This window comes from Microtus pennsylvanicus, chromosome 13 (genome assembly GCF_037038515.1).
Source record: "Microtus pennsylvanicus isolate mMicPen1 chromosome 13, mMicPen1.hap1, whole genome shotgun sequence".
NCBI lineage: Eukaryota > Metazoa > Chordata > Mammalia > Rodentia > Cricetidae > Microtus > Microtus pennsylvanicus.
In genome coordinates, this window is record NC_134591.1 from 13852951 (window position 1) to 13871634 (window position 18684).

Here is an 18684-nt window from a genome sequence, read left to right on the forward strand (position 1 = left end):
CAACCAATCTCACTCATGTACATCAATGCAAAAATTCTCAATAAAATACTGGCAAACCAAATCCAAGAACACATCAAAGAAGTTATCCAATACGAACAAATAGGCTTCATCCCAGAGATGCAGGGCTGGTTCAACATATGAAAATCTATCAATGTAATCCATCATATAAATAAACTGAAAGAAAAAAAACATGTGATCATTTCATCTGATGCTGAAAAAGCATTTGAAACAATTCAACACCTTTTTATGATAAAGGTCTTAGAGAGGTTAGAGATACAAGGATCATATCTAAATATAATAAAAGCAATATACAGCAATCCAACAGTGAATATCAAGTTAAGTCGAGAGAAACTCAAAGCCATTCCACTAAAATCAGGAACAAGACAAGGCTGTCCACTCTCACCATATCTTGTTAACATGGTGCTTGAAGTTCTAGCAATAGCAATAAGACAACATAAGGAGAACAAGGGTGTTCAAATTGGAAAGGAATAATTCAAACTTTTGTTACATGAAGATGATATGATAGTGTATATCAGTGGCCACAAATACTCTACCAAAGAAGTCCTACAGCTGACAAATACCTTCAGTAATGTGGCAGGATACAAGATCAACTCAAAAAATCAGTAACCCTCCTAAACACAAAGAATAGAGAAACAGAGAAGAAATCAGAGAAACTTCACCTTTTATAATAGCCACAAATAGTATAAAGTATATAGGGGTAATGTAGTAATTAGAGCAGCTGGGCTGCCCCCCACCACAGGCTAGCTTTACCCGAAATAATTAAATGGAAACTGTTTTCTTTTAAACACTGCTTGGCCCATTAGCTCTAGCCTCTTATCGGCTAATTCTCACATCTAGATTAACCCATTTCTAATAATCTGTGTAACACCACAAGATGGCTTACCAGGGAATATCATAACCTGTGTCTGTGTCAGGTGGGAGAATCATGGCGACTGCCTGACTCGGCTTCTTTCTCCCAGCATTCTGTTTGGCTACTCCACCTACCTACTTTTCTGTCCTATTAAAGGGCTAAGGCAGTTTCTTTATTAACCCATAAAATCGACACAAAACAGAAGACTCTCCCACATCAGGGTAACTCTAACTAAGAAAGTGAAAGATATATTTGACAAAAACTTTAAGGATTTGAAGAAAGAAATTGAAGAGGACACCATAAAATGGAAGGATCTCCCATGCTCTTGGATTGGTAGAATAAACATAGTAAAAATGGCAATTCTACCAAAAGAAATATATAGATTCAATGCAATCCCCATCAAAATTACAACAAAATTCTTCACAGACCTTGAGAGAACTTTATATGGAAAAACAAAAAACTCAGGATAGCCAAAACAATCTTATATAATAAAGGAACTTTTGGAGGCATTACCATCCCTGACTTCAAACTCCATTAAAGAGCTACAGTAATGAAAACAGCTTGGTATTGGCATAAAAACAGAGACATTGACCAATGGAATCAAATTGAAGACCCGGATATTAACACACAAACCTATGATCACCTCATTTTCGATAAAGGAGCTAAAAGTATACAATGGACGAAAGAAAGCATCTTTAAAAAATGGTTCTGGCATATCTGGATGTCAACCTGTAGAAGAATGAAACTAGATCCATATTTACCACCATACACAAAACTCAAGTCCAAATGGATCAAAGACCTCAATATAAATCTGAACACACTGAACCTGATAGAAGAGAATGTGGGAAGTAGACTGAAATACTTGGGCACAGGAGACCACTTCCTACATAAAACCCCAGTAGCACAGACAATAAGGGCAACATTAAATAAATGGGACCTCCTGAAACTGAGAAGCTTCGGTAAAGCAAAGGACACTTTCATTAAGACAAAAAGCCAACCTACTGATTGGGAGAAGATCTTCACCAAACCCACATCAAACAAAGGTCTGATCTCCAAAATATATAAACAACTCAAGAAACTAGACATTAAATTTCTAATTAACCCAATTAAAAAATGGAGTACCAAACTGAACAGAGAATTCTCAACAGAAGTTCAAATGGCCAAAACACACTTTAGGTCAGGCTCAACCTCCTTAGCAATTGGGGAAATGCAAATCAAAACAACTTTGAGATACCACTTACACGTGTCAGAATGGCTAAAATCAAAAACACCAATGATAGCCTATGCTGGAGAGGATGTAAGGGGAACACTCATCCATTGCTGGTAGAAATGCAAACTTGTGCAACCACTTGGAAATCAGTGTGGCGGTTTCTCGGGAAATTGGGAATCAATCTACCCCAGGATCCAGCAACACCACTGAGAATATACCCAAGAGATGCCCAATCACACTACAAAAGCATTTGTTCAACTATCTTTATAGCAGCATTATTTGTAATAGCCAGAACCTGGAAACAACCTAGATGCCCCTCAATGGAAGAATGGATGAGTACTACCAGCAGTAAAAAAAAAAAAAAAAAAAAAAAAAAATGACCTTTTGAATTTTGCATGTAAATGGATCAAAATAGAAAACACTACCCCGAGTGAGATAACCCAGTCCCAAAAAGATGAGTATTTTAAGTACTCACTCATTAGTGGACTCTAGCCATAAACAAAGGACATTAAGCCAATAGTTAGTTCACAAGCCTAGAGAAGCCAAATAACGAGGTGAACCCAAAGAAAAACATATATAGAACTTCCTGGAAATTGGAATCAAACAAGGTCACAGGGAAAAAGTTGGGAGCATGGGGGTGGGAATAGGGGTAGGGGTTGGGTTGGGGGGTAGCAAGAGACGAGGAGAGAGAAGGGAGAAGGGAAAGAATCGGAAGAACTTGGGGGAATGGGAGGGTGGAGATGGAGGAAGGGCAGATATAGGAGCAGGGAAGAAGATATCTACATTAAGGGAGCCATTTTAGGGTTGGCAAGAAACTAGGCTCTAGAGGGGATCCCAGGTGTCTACGGGGATGTCCCCAGCTAGGTCCTTGGGCAGCAGAGGAGATGGTGCCTGAACTGCCCTTGCCCCACTATCACACTGATGGTTATCTCGAATATCAGCATAGAATCTTCATCCTGTGATGGCTGGAGATAGAGACAGAGACCCTCATCAGAGCAGTGTACTTAGCTCCCAAGGTCTAGTTGAAGAGCAGAAGGAGGGAGAAGACAAGCAAGGAAGTAAGAACCGCGAGGTCCACCCACTGAGGCAGTGTGCCTGTTCTAAAGGGAGCTTACCAAATCCAGTTGGACTGGGATTGAAGGAGCATGTGATCAAACCAGCCTCTATGAATGTGGCTGACAATGGGGGCTGACTTGGAAGCCATTGATAAAGGCACTGCAACTTGTTTCTACTCCATGTACTGGCTTTTTGGGACCCTAGTCTATTTGCATGCATAGCTTCTTAGGCCTAGATGTAGTGGGGGAGGGCCTTGGACTTCCCACAGGGCAGGGTTCCCTGCTCTCTCTAAAGGAAGGAGGGGGAGGGAGGAAGGGTAGTGGTTGAGGGAGAAGGGAATGGCAGGAGGAAAGGAAGTGTAAATTTTTGAATGGAATAATAAAAAAAAGAAAGGAATGGGTTGACCCTTGTATTGCTTATTGTTTTGATTCTCAAGGAACATAGTATTTTGTATTACATCCATTTTTCCTTTTACATCAAGTGTCAGGTTTTTAATTACATTCTCAGTGTTGATTGTTCCATTCTCCTCTGTACTCATTCTCCATTACTCATATGACAGTTGCTGACTAAAAGTCAGGAGGTAATGATCCCCAAAGAAACATCACGTGATGAAGTGTGATCTTATCTGGTACTTGGATACCCTAAGTCACTAGAGATCCCAGTCCGCAATAGATTTAATGTGTTTCTGCTAAAGTAACCTAAAGTGTAAGATCATATGGCCTAAAATGAACAAGATCACATGGCCAAATCATATAACAAGATCAAATAGCATTCCATTGTCTCTGATCAGGCTCAGAGTTCTGTTCGTGTTCTAAGGAGGGATATCCTCACCAAGTTTGTACTTGGGAATGCTTCTGAATCTGAACCTGTTTGAGCAGGAATGGCAGACACCTTTGAAACTACTACATGAGATTTCAAAATGATGTGGGCTAGCCTGGGTCAGGCTTTGGATTCCATTAACCTGAGCTAATGTGCTTGCTATTTGCTGAACACATGGTCCCCTGGTAAGTTTCTACTACTCTCTGTTTCTTAGTTTATATTTAGTAAAGATATTTTCTTTAGTATTACTTTGTTTTGACTTTTTGAAAATATCACATTGTTCTTTCTTCTATTTTTCCCTCCAACCCCTGTCATGTACTTCCTTTGCTCTTTCTCATAGTCATTATAGATACAAATATATGTGTATATACATATATATGATCTGTATGTATATACATATACTTATATAGTATTAAAGTATATACTGTATATACATATAATTTGTATACATATTATTAAATGCATAAATAAAACTAGCTTTATCCATATAGGATTTCTTGTATGTATTGTTTTCAGAGATGACTATGTGGTTATTATATAACCAGTTGGAAGGACTTTCCCTGAGGAGCACTGTTTTTCCAGTTCTCATTATTCCTTAGGTGCCTGTTGTTCTTCATCTAGGGTTGAGGCCTCTTGAGTTTTCAAACTCAATGTTAGCATGTCTACTGGTATTAACTTATTCAGGTCTTCTTTTCACTATTATGTGAATAAGTCTTCATTTGTGGAGGTTCTCTAATATTTCTAGACACAGCAACCTTCCTATTTCTCTGAGTCTTACAGCCTTACAACAATCATATATGATCCTTAGGAGCAGGAGCTGTGCTTTAGTTGCATCTCTACAACTTTGCATTCGGGTCAGCTATGTTTTTTTTTCTGTTTATTGCAAAGGGAAGTAACTTTGGTCAAGAGTAAGAGCTATATGTATTTATGGTATGAGGATAAATGTTTAGAAAGTAGTCAGTATTATACTGGTTAGTATACTGGCAGTTATTGGTTCTCCTCCAAGGCCAATGATTTTCCTAGCCTTACACAGTTGAATATGTTTACAACACCATGCCTGATTTCCTTTTTACTGAATTGGTCTTAAGTGCAATTAGTGAGCCAGTTGGTTACTAACAAGGTATCTGAGCACCATGAAGTTTTATAATGCCATATTTTTCACTGTTGTGGTTTATAGGTTTCACTGATAGGATGCTTCCTTGGAAGCTTTCATGACATGTGGTGGTACCATAAAAGCTAGCCAGTATGGATAAAGTTTCCACATCTAATATAACCCAAATCCTTTGGGTCCCATGCCTAAAGTGCACAGAGACCCTAGGAAAAATGATTTACTTTAACCTATTCCTTTGGGAGACACCCAAGGGAAACAGCAATCAACTATCATGTTTTCAGAATTTCTTATCTTGACCAACAATTCATATCATACGTGGTGAATCAAGGGGAAAGGATCACAGCAGCCTAATAGGAACATTTTATTTAAACTATATGCAATTATATATTTTACTGACTAGTTTTGTATTAATTTGACACAGATAGAGTCATCAGAGTGGAGGGATCCTCAATAGAGAAAATGCCTCCATAAGATTTGCCTATAGGAAAGCCGGTAGGGCATTTTGAAAATACTGATTTATGGAGGAAGATCCAGTCCATGATCAAGTCATCTTTCTCACAAGGCTGGTGGTCCAGCATACTATAAGAAGACATTCTGGACAAGCCATGAGAAGCAGTCTAGTAAGCCATACTTCTCAATTTCCTCTGTATTACCTTCCACCTCCAGTTTCCTGCCCTGCTTGAGTTCCTGCTCTCACTGCTTTTAATAATAAACTTTTGTATGGAACTATGAGTGAAATAAATTATTTCCTCCTCAAGTTTCATTGACAATGGTGTTTCATGACAGTAATACCAACTTTAAGTAAGGAAAATTGGTACCAGGAGCGGGGTTTTGCTGTTAGTGACCTAACAATGTTGTCTTAGGGAGTATTGTAGAAAGATATTGGAACTTTGGACTAAGAAAAAAAAGCCATGGAGTGTTTCAAGCTCTACATTTTTCTATGCTCCCCTCCCTGCCTCTCCCCTTTCTCTCTGAAAGGTCCTCATGCTACCAATTTACTCAGGAGGTCTTGTCTTTTTCTACTTTCCATGTAGATTAGATCCATGTAATTCTCTCTTAGTGTCCTCATTGTTGTCTAAGTTCTCTGGGATTGAGGTTTGTAGGCTGGTTTTCTTTGCTTTATCTTTAAAAACCACCTATGAGTGAGTACATGTGATAATTGTCTTTCTGTGTCTAGATTACCTCACTCAAAATAATGTTTTCTAGCTCCATCCATTTTCCTGCAAAATTCAAGTTGTTATTTTTTTTTCTGTTGTGTAGTACTTCATTGTGTAAATGTAACACATTTTCCTAATCCATTCTTTGGTCAAGGGGCACTTAGGTTGTTTCCAGGTTCTGACTATGAAAGATTTTGAACTTTTAAAAAGAGAGATTAGATACTTTAAAGACACTGGAGTTTTGCTGTATTTAAATTTGTAAAGACTGTGAGAATTTTAAAGTTTTTATGTTTATATTGTGATATTCATATTAACACATCATCTTGGAGATAAATGAGAAAGGAAAGGTTCTAGTTGAAAAATGATGTGTTTGTGTGTCAAGTTGAGAAGGGGTCAGTTGTACTGGTTAGTTAACATCAACTTGACACAGGCTTGAGTCATTAGAGGAGGGAGCCTCAATAGAGAAAAATTATTGGAGCCACCAGTATTATACAGTAAAATGTATAGCTAACAAATTCTTAGACAGACCCACAGTGTACAATTTGTGGGGGACCTGATTTGCAGAGCTTTGGGAACACCTGTCTTTTGGACAATCACTATCAATTCTTTGGAAACCTTGTAAATCCATGATTCTTCTCCCCTTCAAAATGGGATTCATTTTGTGTGTGGTTCATATATATATATATAGACTGGAAACTTCACAGGAGGAAAAGCAGCAAGTACAGCAAGAACAATAGGAATAGTAAAGAATGAAGAACAGTGTCAGCATTAGAGAGAGCATAAAGAGAATAAACAGGACATAATAAAAAAGATTTATATGAGTTAATTTATTTTGTTTTTACCCTCAGACCCTACTAGTCAATTTTTTTGTCTGTTATAGCAAACTTTTTTGAATTCTGATTTAGTGCAGTTTAACATCAACATAAACCTTGTGAGAAAATACGTACATAAGTTCTGACTGTAAGCAAGCCTGTAGAGCATTTCTTCATTAGTGGTTTATGGGGAAAGACCCAGGCCTTTATGGGTGTTGACATCCCTAGTCTGGTGATCCCACATTCAATAAGAAAGCAGCCTGAGCAAGTAATGAAGGGCAAGCCTGTTAACATTAGTTCTCCATGTCCTCTGCATCAGCTCATGCCTCCAGTTTTCTGCCCTGGTTTACTTCCTTCTCTTACTACATTTGAAAATGAACTGTTATATGGAACTGTGAATGAAATAAATCCATCCCTCCAACTTTATTTAGTCATAGTATTTAATCACAGCAATAGAGACTCTAAGACATGTATACACAGATTATATGTATTACATGTAATTTTAGATGGGTGGAGAACAATGTTTCCTTATGAAATTTTCATAATCCTTACTATTCATTATTTTATCATCCTCTATCTCCATGTATATTTATCTCCTTCCTTTTCCTAGTCACACCCCCTATTTTTTCCGTTTTATTTCTTACAATTTATATATTTCTATTTTCTTCTACATTACACACCCATCACGGTCCACTTTTACTTTCCTGGTTTATAGAATATTCCACATTATTTACTTATAACTGAAGACTCAGAGTTGGGAATAACACATTAGGGAGAACTTGCAACACTTGCCTTTCTTGGTCTGGATTACCTTATCAATATGACATTCTCTAGTTGCATCTATTTACCTCCAAATTCATGATTTGTTTTTTCTTTATGGATAAAGAGTATTCCAAAATATCTAAAAAATATAAACAGTGTGCACATGCCTCATTTTTATTATTAACCAGTTGATGGCCATTTCAAATGTTTCTATTTCCTAGCTTTTGTGACTAAAGCAGTCAGGAACATGACTGTGTAAGTATCTGTGGAGTAGGAAGTCCAGTGTTGGGTTTATGGTAAGGGATAATGTAGCTGAGTAGATATATTTTAAGCTTTTTCTGAGAATATGTCAAACTGCCTTTCAAGTGTCTGTACCAATTTATAACCCCATCACCAGTGGATGAGGGTTTCCTATTCCCCACTTACCTACCAGTATTTGTTATCAGTAGTTTCATTGATATTTGTTGACAGGAATGAGATGAAATCTTAAAATTCTTTTGAGTATTATTTACCTAATTTCTAGGGATGACCATTTTTTTAATTTTTTTTTTCTTGCTTCAGAATTCTCTATTCAGATTCCAAGCCTTTGGAAGGAAGGTGCCAATTTTTTCTTTTGTTTTCTGAATTCTTTATATTTCCTGGATACTAATCTACATATATGTGTGTGTGTGTGTGTGTGCCTACATATTAGCAAAGATTCTCTCCAACTCTGTGAGCTTCCCTTTATTTGATTGGTTGTTTCTTAACTGTAAATAAGCTTTAAAGTATTATAAAATTCCACTTCTTAATTGTTTGCTTCAACAGCTGGGCAAATGTAGTCATATTCAGAAAGTCTTTTCCTGTACCAGAATTCTGTAGGGTACTGCCTTAATGTCTTTTAGAATCTTCAGTGTTTTAAATTTCGTGATCAAATATTTGATTCATTTAGAATTAGTTTCTGAAATACATGTGGACATCCAATTTGTCCAGCACCATTTGTTGATGATTCTATCTTATTTTCCAGCATATGTTTTTGACAATTTTGTTGAATATTGTGGTTTGAATGTATATGGTTCCAGTGGATTTATGTGTATGAATGCTTGGCCTATAGGAGTCAAGAGTATTATGACATAAGATCTTCTTAAATAAGGCGTAAACTTGTTGAAGGAAGCATGTCACTATGGAAGTGGGCTTTCAGAATTCATACGTTCAATCTATGCCAAGTTTAAAACACAGTTCACTTCCTGTTTACTATGGCTCAAATGGAAATCTCCATTTTGAGCCTCTCCAGCATCATGTGTTCCTTTTCCTTCATATTGCCTTGCTTCTGGCCTTGACAATAATTAAATACCTCTCAAATTGTAAGCCAGGCCCAGTTAAATGTTTTCTTCATAAGAGTTGCTATGGTCATGGTGTCTCTTCTGAGTAATAAAAACCTAAGATGAATTGTTGGACTAAAATTATCTCAGGGCTTGTACCTTGAGGCCTGTAGGACAGAGAAAAGCCTGGTTTGAATTTGAAGGATAGTCTCAAAGCTACTGAGTGAAGATAAAACAGCAAAATGTAGGTAGACGCCCCTCCAGCCAGAGGGATGGCTTGGTTGACTCTCATTGGCTGGAGGTACCCCCACATCACACAGTGTTATTCAAACTATATAAGCTGACACTCACAGTAATAAACCGAGTTCCTACTTTGACTTGATTCCATACCACATCTCTTTGTCCTATGTTGTGGAGCTGTAGATCTGCTTGCCCTGTGTTGTGGGGTTATGGAATGGACCTATAGCACACTCATATTTCCCTGGGGAATAAGGCTAAAGGGGCCTAGCAACTGGTGCCTGAACAAAGACATGACTGGTCCCAGGGCTAAGCAGTTGGTCAAGATGTGTGGGACCCCACCATGGGTAATGCAATTTCACACAAAAATGACTCCGAGCTTAAGGTGCTGAGATACATGCTACTCTCTTGAAGCCTGGAATTGTCAGACCACAATACAATCCAGGCGAGGGAGGATATGATTACCCTGGCCCCCTAGGTACCCACCAAGAATATTTTTTCATGGGACATGTGGAACCAGGTGGAGACTCTGGTCAGAGAAACTGAACACTTTGATATACCCCCATCATTGGGGATTCTATCCAACTATTACCGACCTAAAGGCATCTTTCACCCCACTACTCTGCCTCCCCCAAAGGCAGATAAGAAAAAGGCCAGAGACTGGGAAAGGTCTAAGAATCCTAAAGCAACCAGATAACCCAAAAATAGGAGGAAATGAGACATATGAGGGGAACAATCAAAAATGGGTGAAATTAACTGAAGAACAGTCCCGGGGGAAGGAACTCATCAGGCAGAGGCAAAGACAACAAGGTATGTAGATATTGTCTGTGATGAGGAGTGGCCGCCTCCTTATGCCCCCAGCTTCCCTGAAAAAGATAAAATAAGAGAGGGGAAGGGGACAAATAAAGGGGCTCCATCCTTGCCAGGAGGAAATGAATACATCAGCCTCTGGGAGGAACTGCAAAGTTGGGACTCTCAGAGGAATGTGGAGCGAATTTGGGATCTAAACCCTACTTATGCCAAGACCTATAGGGCTAAGGTTTATGGACCCCAAGCCTTCCTGGCCAAGGTTGCCCCTGACCCAACCCACACTCTAGCCTGATATCTTTGGCAATCTAAGGACCTGAAAGAATTGAGGAAGGCAGTGGATGAGAACATCCTTCCCAACTCCCCTTGGGCCATGACCCTCCTTCAGGAGATAGCCTACCATCCTTGTGTTCCCAACGACTAGTATGATCTGGCTAAATCCACATTGAGAGGACCCCAATATGTTGTGTTAAATGGATCGTCTTCTTTAAGGAGGCCTGTTACACTAGGGCAGAGTTCAATAGAGTGGCTGACCCCCCCCCCCCAATTCCCATCACTTATCCAATGCTAACTGGTACAGAGCAAAGCTTTTACACTGGGGTTCAACAAGTTTGGAGTGCTGGGATTAAAGGTGTGCGCCACCACCGCCCGGCCTGGTCTACAAGAGCTAGTTCCAGGACAGTAATCAAAAGCTATGGAGAAACCCTGTCTCGGAAATCAAAAAAAAAAAAAAAAAAAAAAGAAAGTTTGGAGGCTTGGACTTGCTATTTATGGAACAGGGAAGAATTTGCAGCGCACTTGGGCAAGAATGTTGCTTTTATACAGACCATTCTGGGATAGTTAAAAGAACCCTAGATGAGTTAAGAAAAAGATATTAATTTATTTAAGTCAAGGATCCTAAAAGACCTAGCTTAATTGGTCCCCATGGCTTACCACACTCATTTCTTCTCTAATTGGGCCGATGGCCATTTGTTTATTGATGTGTCTTTCTGGCCTATGTGCTCTTCAAAGACTGAAACAAACATTCCAAAAACATATTCAACAGGTACAGCTTATGGCCCTTTTGAGTACATTATGATAGGCTTAATACATCTCACCACACCGATGAACTCTCAATTTGATGATATCAAGGTCAAAACTCTGGATACTCTCTCCCTGATGGGCTATTCTGGCTTCATGACCAGGGTAGAGGATGGGATATAAAACAAAATTGGGGATATGGTGAGTCAATATCATCTCAGGGCCTGTACCTCAGGCCTGTAGGACAGAGAAAAGCCTGGCTCAAATTTGAAGGATAGTCTCAAAGCTACCAAGTGGGATGAAACAGCAAAATCTAGGTAGATACCACTCCAGCCAGAGGGATGTCTCCCCTTGCCTGTAGGTACACCCACATCATAAGATGTCACTTAACATATAAGCTGAGGCTCACAATAATAAACCGAGTTCCTGCTTTGACTTGATTATTTATTGCGTCTGATTGTTCTGTGTCCTGGGACTGTAGATCGGATTGTCCTGCATTATGGGGTTATGGGATGGGTGGATATTGTACTCACCTTTTTGGTGAGGGACAATTCTGTATTCTGTCAATTATATTTTAAATAAATGCTGATTGGCCCGTAGGCAGGCAGGAAATATAGGTGGGACAACCAGATAGGAAGTAGAGGTGGGCAATGAGAACAGGAAAATTCTGGGAAGAAGGAAACTCTCTCCATAGTCCTGTCCAGACACTGAAGAAGCAGGATGTGACCTGCCCTGCTGAAAAAGGTACTGAGCCATGTGGCTAACATAGACAAGAATGATGGGTTAATATAAGTTATAGGAGTTAAGAAGCCTGAGCTAATGGGCCAATCAGTTTTATAACTTATGTAGACTTTCTGTGTGATTCTTTGGGATCTAATGAATGTGGGAACTGGGCAGGACAGAAACCCCAACTAGCAGGCCTTCATTTTATACGTTTCCCTGAGGAATAAGGCTAAGGAGTCCTAACAACTATGCGTGTTTTCTTTCAGTTTTTTTATATGTGGATTACATTGTCAAATTTTCTTATGTTGAATCATTTCTACATCATTGAGATTCTAAGATGAAGCCTACTTGATCATGGTTGATGATCTTTTTGATGTGTTCTTGAATTTGTTTTGCCAGTATTTTATTGAGTAATTTTGCATCAATGTTTACCAGTGAGATTGGTCTGTAAAACTCTTTCTTGGCTGAGTCTTTGTGTGGTTTTGGTATCAAAAGAACTGTAGCCTCATAAAAGGTTTTGAAATGTTCCTTCTGTTTCTATTATGTGGAACAATTTGAGGAGTATAGGTATTGGGTCTTTTTTGAAGTTCAGTGTGTGTCTCCATCACGGTTTTGACTGCTTTACACACATTATTGCTCCTCCCTTTCTTCAATTGAATTTCAGGAGCTCAGCCCAGTGCTCCATTGTGAATCTCTGCATCTTCTTTATCAGATGCTGGATGAAGGTTCTATGATGACATTTAAGATAGTTATAAATCTGACTATGGGGCAAGACCAGTTAATCTTATAGATGTTGAGATACTGATATCCTAACAAAAGTTAAAAGTTTAAGAGTCAAATAAAGCCAAAAGATTGTGAGATTAGTGGCAATAGAATAATCCCTTAATTTTGGTTTCCTTCTGTCTCATAGTAAGAGGCTCTTCAGACAGGAAACAGAGATTTTGGATTTTTTTTTTTATTGATAAAAGGACAATAAAGAAAGAAAAAAAAACCAAATTTCCACCTCCTCCCAGCCTCCCATTTCCCTCCCACTCCTCCCACTCTTCTCCCCCTCCTCCCACTCTTCTCCCCCTCCTCCCACCCCTCTCCCCTTCCCCCCACTCCTCTCCCCCTCCCTCTCCAGTCCAAAGAGCAGTCAGGGTTCCCTGCCCTGTGGGAAGTCCTAGGTCCTCCCCCCTCCGTCCATATCTAGGAAGGTGAACATCCAAACTTGCTAGGCTCCCACCAAGCCAGCAGATTGCATAGGATCAAAACCACGTGCCATTGTCTTTGGCGTCTCATCAGCCCTCATTGTTCGCCATGTTCAGAGAGTCCAGTTTTATCCCATGCATTTTTGGTAGCAGTCCAGCTGGCCTTGGTGAGCTCCCAGTAGATCAGCTCCACTGTCTCAGTGGGTGGGTGCACCCCTAGTGGTACCGACTTCTTTGCTCATGTTCTCCCTCCTTCTGCTCCTCATTGGGACCTTGGGAGCTCAGTCCAGTGCTCCAGTGTGGGTCTCTGTCTCTATCTCCATCCGTCGCCAGATGAAAGTTCTAGGATGATATGCAAGATATTCATCAGTATTGCTCTAGGATAGGGTCATTTCAGGTTCCCTATCCTCAGCTGCCCAAGGAACTAACTGGGGACCTCAGCTTGGGCACCTGGGAGCCCCTCTAATGTCAATTCTCCTGCCCACCCTAAAGTGGGTCCCTTAACTAAGAATTGTGGTTCCGTGCTCCCCTATCCAACCTTCCTTTATCCCGATCCTCCTGTTTCCCCAAGTCCCCCCTCCTTCCCTTCTACCATTTCTCTCCCCATCTCCTGTTACCCCCATCCCACCCAACCCCCAAGATCCCACTTTTCTCCCCAGCAATTTTGTCTACTTCCCTTATCCAAGAGGATAACTATATGTTTTTCCTTGGGTTCACCTTCTTACTCAGCTTCTTTAGGTTCGCCTATTGTAGACTCCGTGACCCCTATTTATGGCTAGAAACCAATTATGAGTGAATACATCCCATGTTCATCTTTTTGTGTCTGGGATAACTCACTCAGGATAGTGTTTTCTATTTCCATCCATTTGCATGCAAAATTCGAGAAGTCATTGTTTTTTACCGCAGCGTAGTACTCTAGTGTGTATATATTCCATACTTTCTTCATCCATTCTTCCATTGAAGGGCATCTAGGTTGTTTCCAGGTTCCGGCTATCACAAATAATACTGCTATGAACATAGTTGAACAAATGCTTTTGACATGTGATAGAGCATCTCTTGGGTAAATTCCCAAGAGTGGTATTGCTGGGTCCAGGGGTAGGTTGATCCCGAATTTCCTGAGAAACCGAAACACTGACTTCCAAAGTGGTTGCACAAGATTGCATTCCCACCAGCAATGGATGAGGATACCCCTTCCTCCACAGCCTCTCCAGCAAAGGCTATGATTGGAGTTTTTTATTTTAGCCATTCTGACAGGTGTAAGATGATATCTCAAAGTTGTTTTGATTTGCATTTCCCTGATTGCTAAGGAAATTGAGCAGGACCTTAAGTGTCTCTTGGCCATTTGAACTTCTTCTGTTGAGAATTCTCTGTTCAGTTCAGTGCCCCATTTTTTAATTGGGTTAATTAGCATTTTAAAGTCTAGTTTCTTGAGTTCTCTATATATCTTGGAGATCAGACCTTTGTCTGTTGCGGGGTTAGTGAAGAAGCTTCTCCATTCACGATAGCCACAAACAGCATAAAATATCTTGGGGTACATCTAACCAAGGAAGTGAAAGATCTATATGACAAGAACTTTAAGGCATTGAAGAAAGAAATTGAAGAGGATACCAAAAAATGGATGGACATCCCTTGCTCTTGGATTGGGAGGATCAACATAGTAAAAATGGCAATTCTACCAAAGGCAATTTATAGATTCAATGCAATCCCCATCAAGATCCCATCAAAATTCTTCACAGATCTGGAGAGGACAATAATCAACTTTATATGGAAAAACAAAAAACCCAGGATAGCCAAAACAATCCTATACAATAAAGGATCTTCTGGAGGCATTACCATCCCTGACTTCAAACTCTATTACAGAGCTACAGTAATAAAAACAGGGTGGTACTGGCATAAAAACAGAGAAGTCGACCAATGGAATCGTATAGAAGACCCGGATTTTATCCCACAAACCTATGAACACCTCATTTTCGATAAAGGAGCTAAAAGTATACAATGGAAGAAAGAAAGCATCTTCAACAAATGGTGCTGGCACAACTGGATGTCAACCTGTAGAAGAATGAAAATAGACCCATATCTATCACCGTGCACAAAACTCAAGTCCAAATGGATTAAAGACCTCAATATCAGCCCGAAAACACTGAACCTGATAGAAGAGAAAGTGGGAAATACCCTACAACAGATGGGCACAGGTGATCGCTTCTTAGGTATAACCCCAGAAGCACAGACATTAAGGGCAACGTTGAATAAATGGGACCTACTAAAACTGAGAAGCTTCTGTAAAGCAAAGGACACTGTCACTAAGATTTTGGATTTTTTATTAACAAGTTTGCTTGAGTTTAAAGAACGAGAGAGCCATGTTCCAATTACAAAGCCAGCTTTGATTTTTAATTGAATTGGGACCAAAAAACACCATTTACCTTTTATGTTTTTAGAGATCAGAAAACAAACAAGCATATGGGAAGATTTATGAAATTTTACCCAGTTTGAGATGTGCTATGCCAATTTACTCCTTTTCTTTGGACATTTTTTCTGGATGATTTATTCTTCCTCGGATGTCTCATTTGTCCAGTGGTCAAGAGACTCCTTGGTTGGATTCTCCTAGAAAGATAAAAACAAAACCCTGCTCTAACCCTAACTTTTTGGAGTTCCTTTTTTTGGCATGTGGTATCTTTGTTAAGGTAGAAAGATTTTTCAGAACTTAAAGAAGCTGCACATTGAAATTATGAATAAGTGTCTATGGTATAGTGTAGATATTTTAATATTTTGAACTCTGAAAAATAAAGCACATTCATTTGTTAAATTTTATTTATTTAAGTATATTTTAAGTTAATTCCTTCAGAAGATGGATTTTGATTATACAAAGAACATGTAGAGTATTTCCTTATGATTTTCTTGGCTTGATGCAATGAGATAAAAAAAATCTTTCTTCAAACATTTGCTGTTAACTACTTGTTTCTTAAGAAATTGCAAAGATTATAGCACATTCCCTACCAATAGCTGATCAATCTCATCATTACCTTGTGCTAGAGAGGCTTTTAGACATGTTTGGGATCTGGCATGTGTTATATATAATAGATGATTTCTCTTTCTGATTACTTGTAGTTGAGTAAGTAACAAAATTAATTCTAAATCATCTGGAATAACTTCAGAAGTTTCAATATGTAAAACAACTTTTTCTGCATATTGAGAATCAGTAACTATATTTATATGTTCTGGAAAATTTAATAAATCCATGAGTAAAACATTTAATATTTAATTTGATTTTTGAACTGAATCATAAGGGCTTTGAGCCATTGGTTTTTCTTGATTTGCAACTTGCCATTTTTGATTTATTTGCATCAGTTTCGAATATATAGGCTCCAAAAATTGATGTTCCTTTTATTATAAGATGGAACATTTAGGAAGTTCTTTTGATAACCTGAAGTTTCTTGCTTTGGAGATATTTGTTGCTAATGTCTCCCTCCAAATTATTTTAAGTTCTTTATGAATGTTCATTTTCTGCCCACAATAATGCAATTTCAGCATTAGTAAAAGGTACTACAATTTCTGCTGAATATATTCCTGATATTTAATGAAGTCTATATTTTCTTTCAGAATCAATTGAGAAACATTTTTAACGTAAGTGTTTAATTTTTCAATCTGTTTGTGTGTTGAAAATATCCATTCTGAGATAATCGTCTTCTCTCTTCATAAGAATTCCTGTAGGAGAATGGGTAAAAGCCATAATGACTAGGATACAATAAAGCTCTGGATCCAAGTAATCCACATGTGCATACTGTAATTTATTTTTGACCAGAGCCAATTCTGTCTCAGCCGCAGCTAATAATTTTCCAGCACGATTGAATCCGTATCTTGTATGGTTTGAAATAAATTACTTAGTTCTTGAATTATTAGTATTCTTGCAAGCTCTAGTCATTTAATATCTTCCAGCAATTTTAAAAAATCATTAAGGGTTTGTAACTGATCTCTACTGTTTTGTACTTTCTGTAGTTGAATTTTCTATAAACCCTTCTTATATCTGAGCTAATTGATAAAATCTCCTTTTTGCATTTTATCAGGATAATCTCTAAAAAGGCAAAATACTTTACTTCATTGAACATTTTTTCTAAAGTATCTATATCTAAATCAGTGAGGAAGATAACATCCATACAATGTCAAATTATAGATTGAATAATCTGTTTACAAATTACCTCTATTGGCTGTTGTACAAATTATTGACCCAAAGTGGGCTGTTTAACATCCTATGTGGAAGAATTTTCCACTGATATCTTTTAACAAGCTGGAAATTATTATATGGAGACACTATGAAGACAATTTTTTCTTTATTCTATTCTTTTAAAGGTATAGTAAAGAGCAGTCTTTTAAGGAAATCCTTATAATAGAGTATCCTGTAGGTAAGGTTAGGGAATTCCAGGCTGTCAAGAGCCCATTGGTTGGATTACTTTACTTATGGCTCTTAAATATGTTATCATTTTCCATTTTTCAGATTTATTTCTAATGACAAATATAGGAAAATTCCAAGGACTAGTCAATTCTTCAATATGTTGAATTGCTCATGTTCTAAAGCCTGTGTTTCTAATGTCAAAGGCCAATATTTTACACAAAGAGTCTTGTCAAGTTAACCACTTTAAAGGTATGGCTCTTGGTACTTTTGAAAGACAGCACCTATTGCACCCTGCTTGTCTTTGTATGCTTATATCTTATAGATATTCTTGATAATATGCTGCAATATTTTTCATAAGATTTCCTTATTTATCCTTTGGCTCTGAAGCTGAAGGAATATTAATCTGGGTATTCCATTGTTTTAACATATTATGTTGCCACAATTTCATTGCTTTGTTGGTCACATATAGCTCTAGTTTTCCCATCTGTCCTTCTGGCCCTATACTTTCATTACATCTTGCATTCTGTTTTACCTGAAATAAAGTTCCAAATCCTAGAAGCTTAATATCAATCTGGATACCAAGATTTTATCAAACCTTCTGTTACAATGCCATTTGTTCATATTTTTATTTTTGGTTCTCGATTGCTTATAGAAGTTCATGAAAATACTTGCTATGTTGTCTCGCTTGAAATTTTTGTTTTATCTACTGAAGTTGTTTGGTCCTTGATTGAATCCAGGGCAGTATGGCTTTTAGCAACAGGCATTAAATCTTTTGTATTGCTCTGTGAATGAGTTTCTGTGTGCTGAGAGGGAATGATTAGATCATATTTGATACTGGGTCCTTCATGAGGCCTCCTAAAGCATTTCCTGATGACAAAGGATTACCTTGCCTGTTCCTTGTTGATCTGTATTCACACTGTCAGCTTTTGCCACTTCTTCTGCATATTCCAGAGGCCTGGGGCTTTCAATTCAGATCATATCAACAAAAAAATTGTTTCTAGAAAGCTCTTGCCTAGAATCCCTTTTCAAATGACCTTGCTTAGTAGAATTAAAACATCTGACATTTGGATTTTTTAAAAAAAAATTTTAGAAATCACTTCTATTAAAGTAACATCATAAGTGTGAGATCCAATATCAGTTGTCTTTCTAATCCATTAATTTTTGAGTGCTGATTTTGCCATTAAAGGCCTATTCCCCCGTTTACATCCTGAATTAGCACTTTTG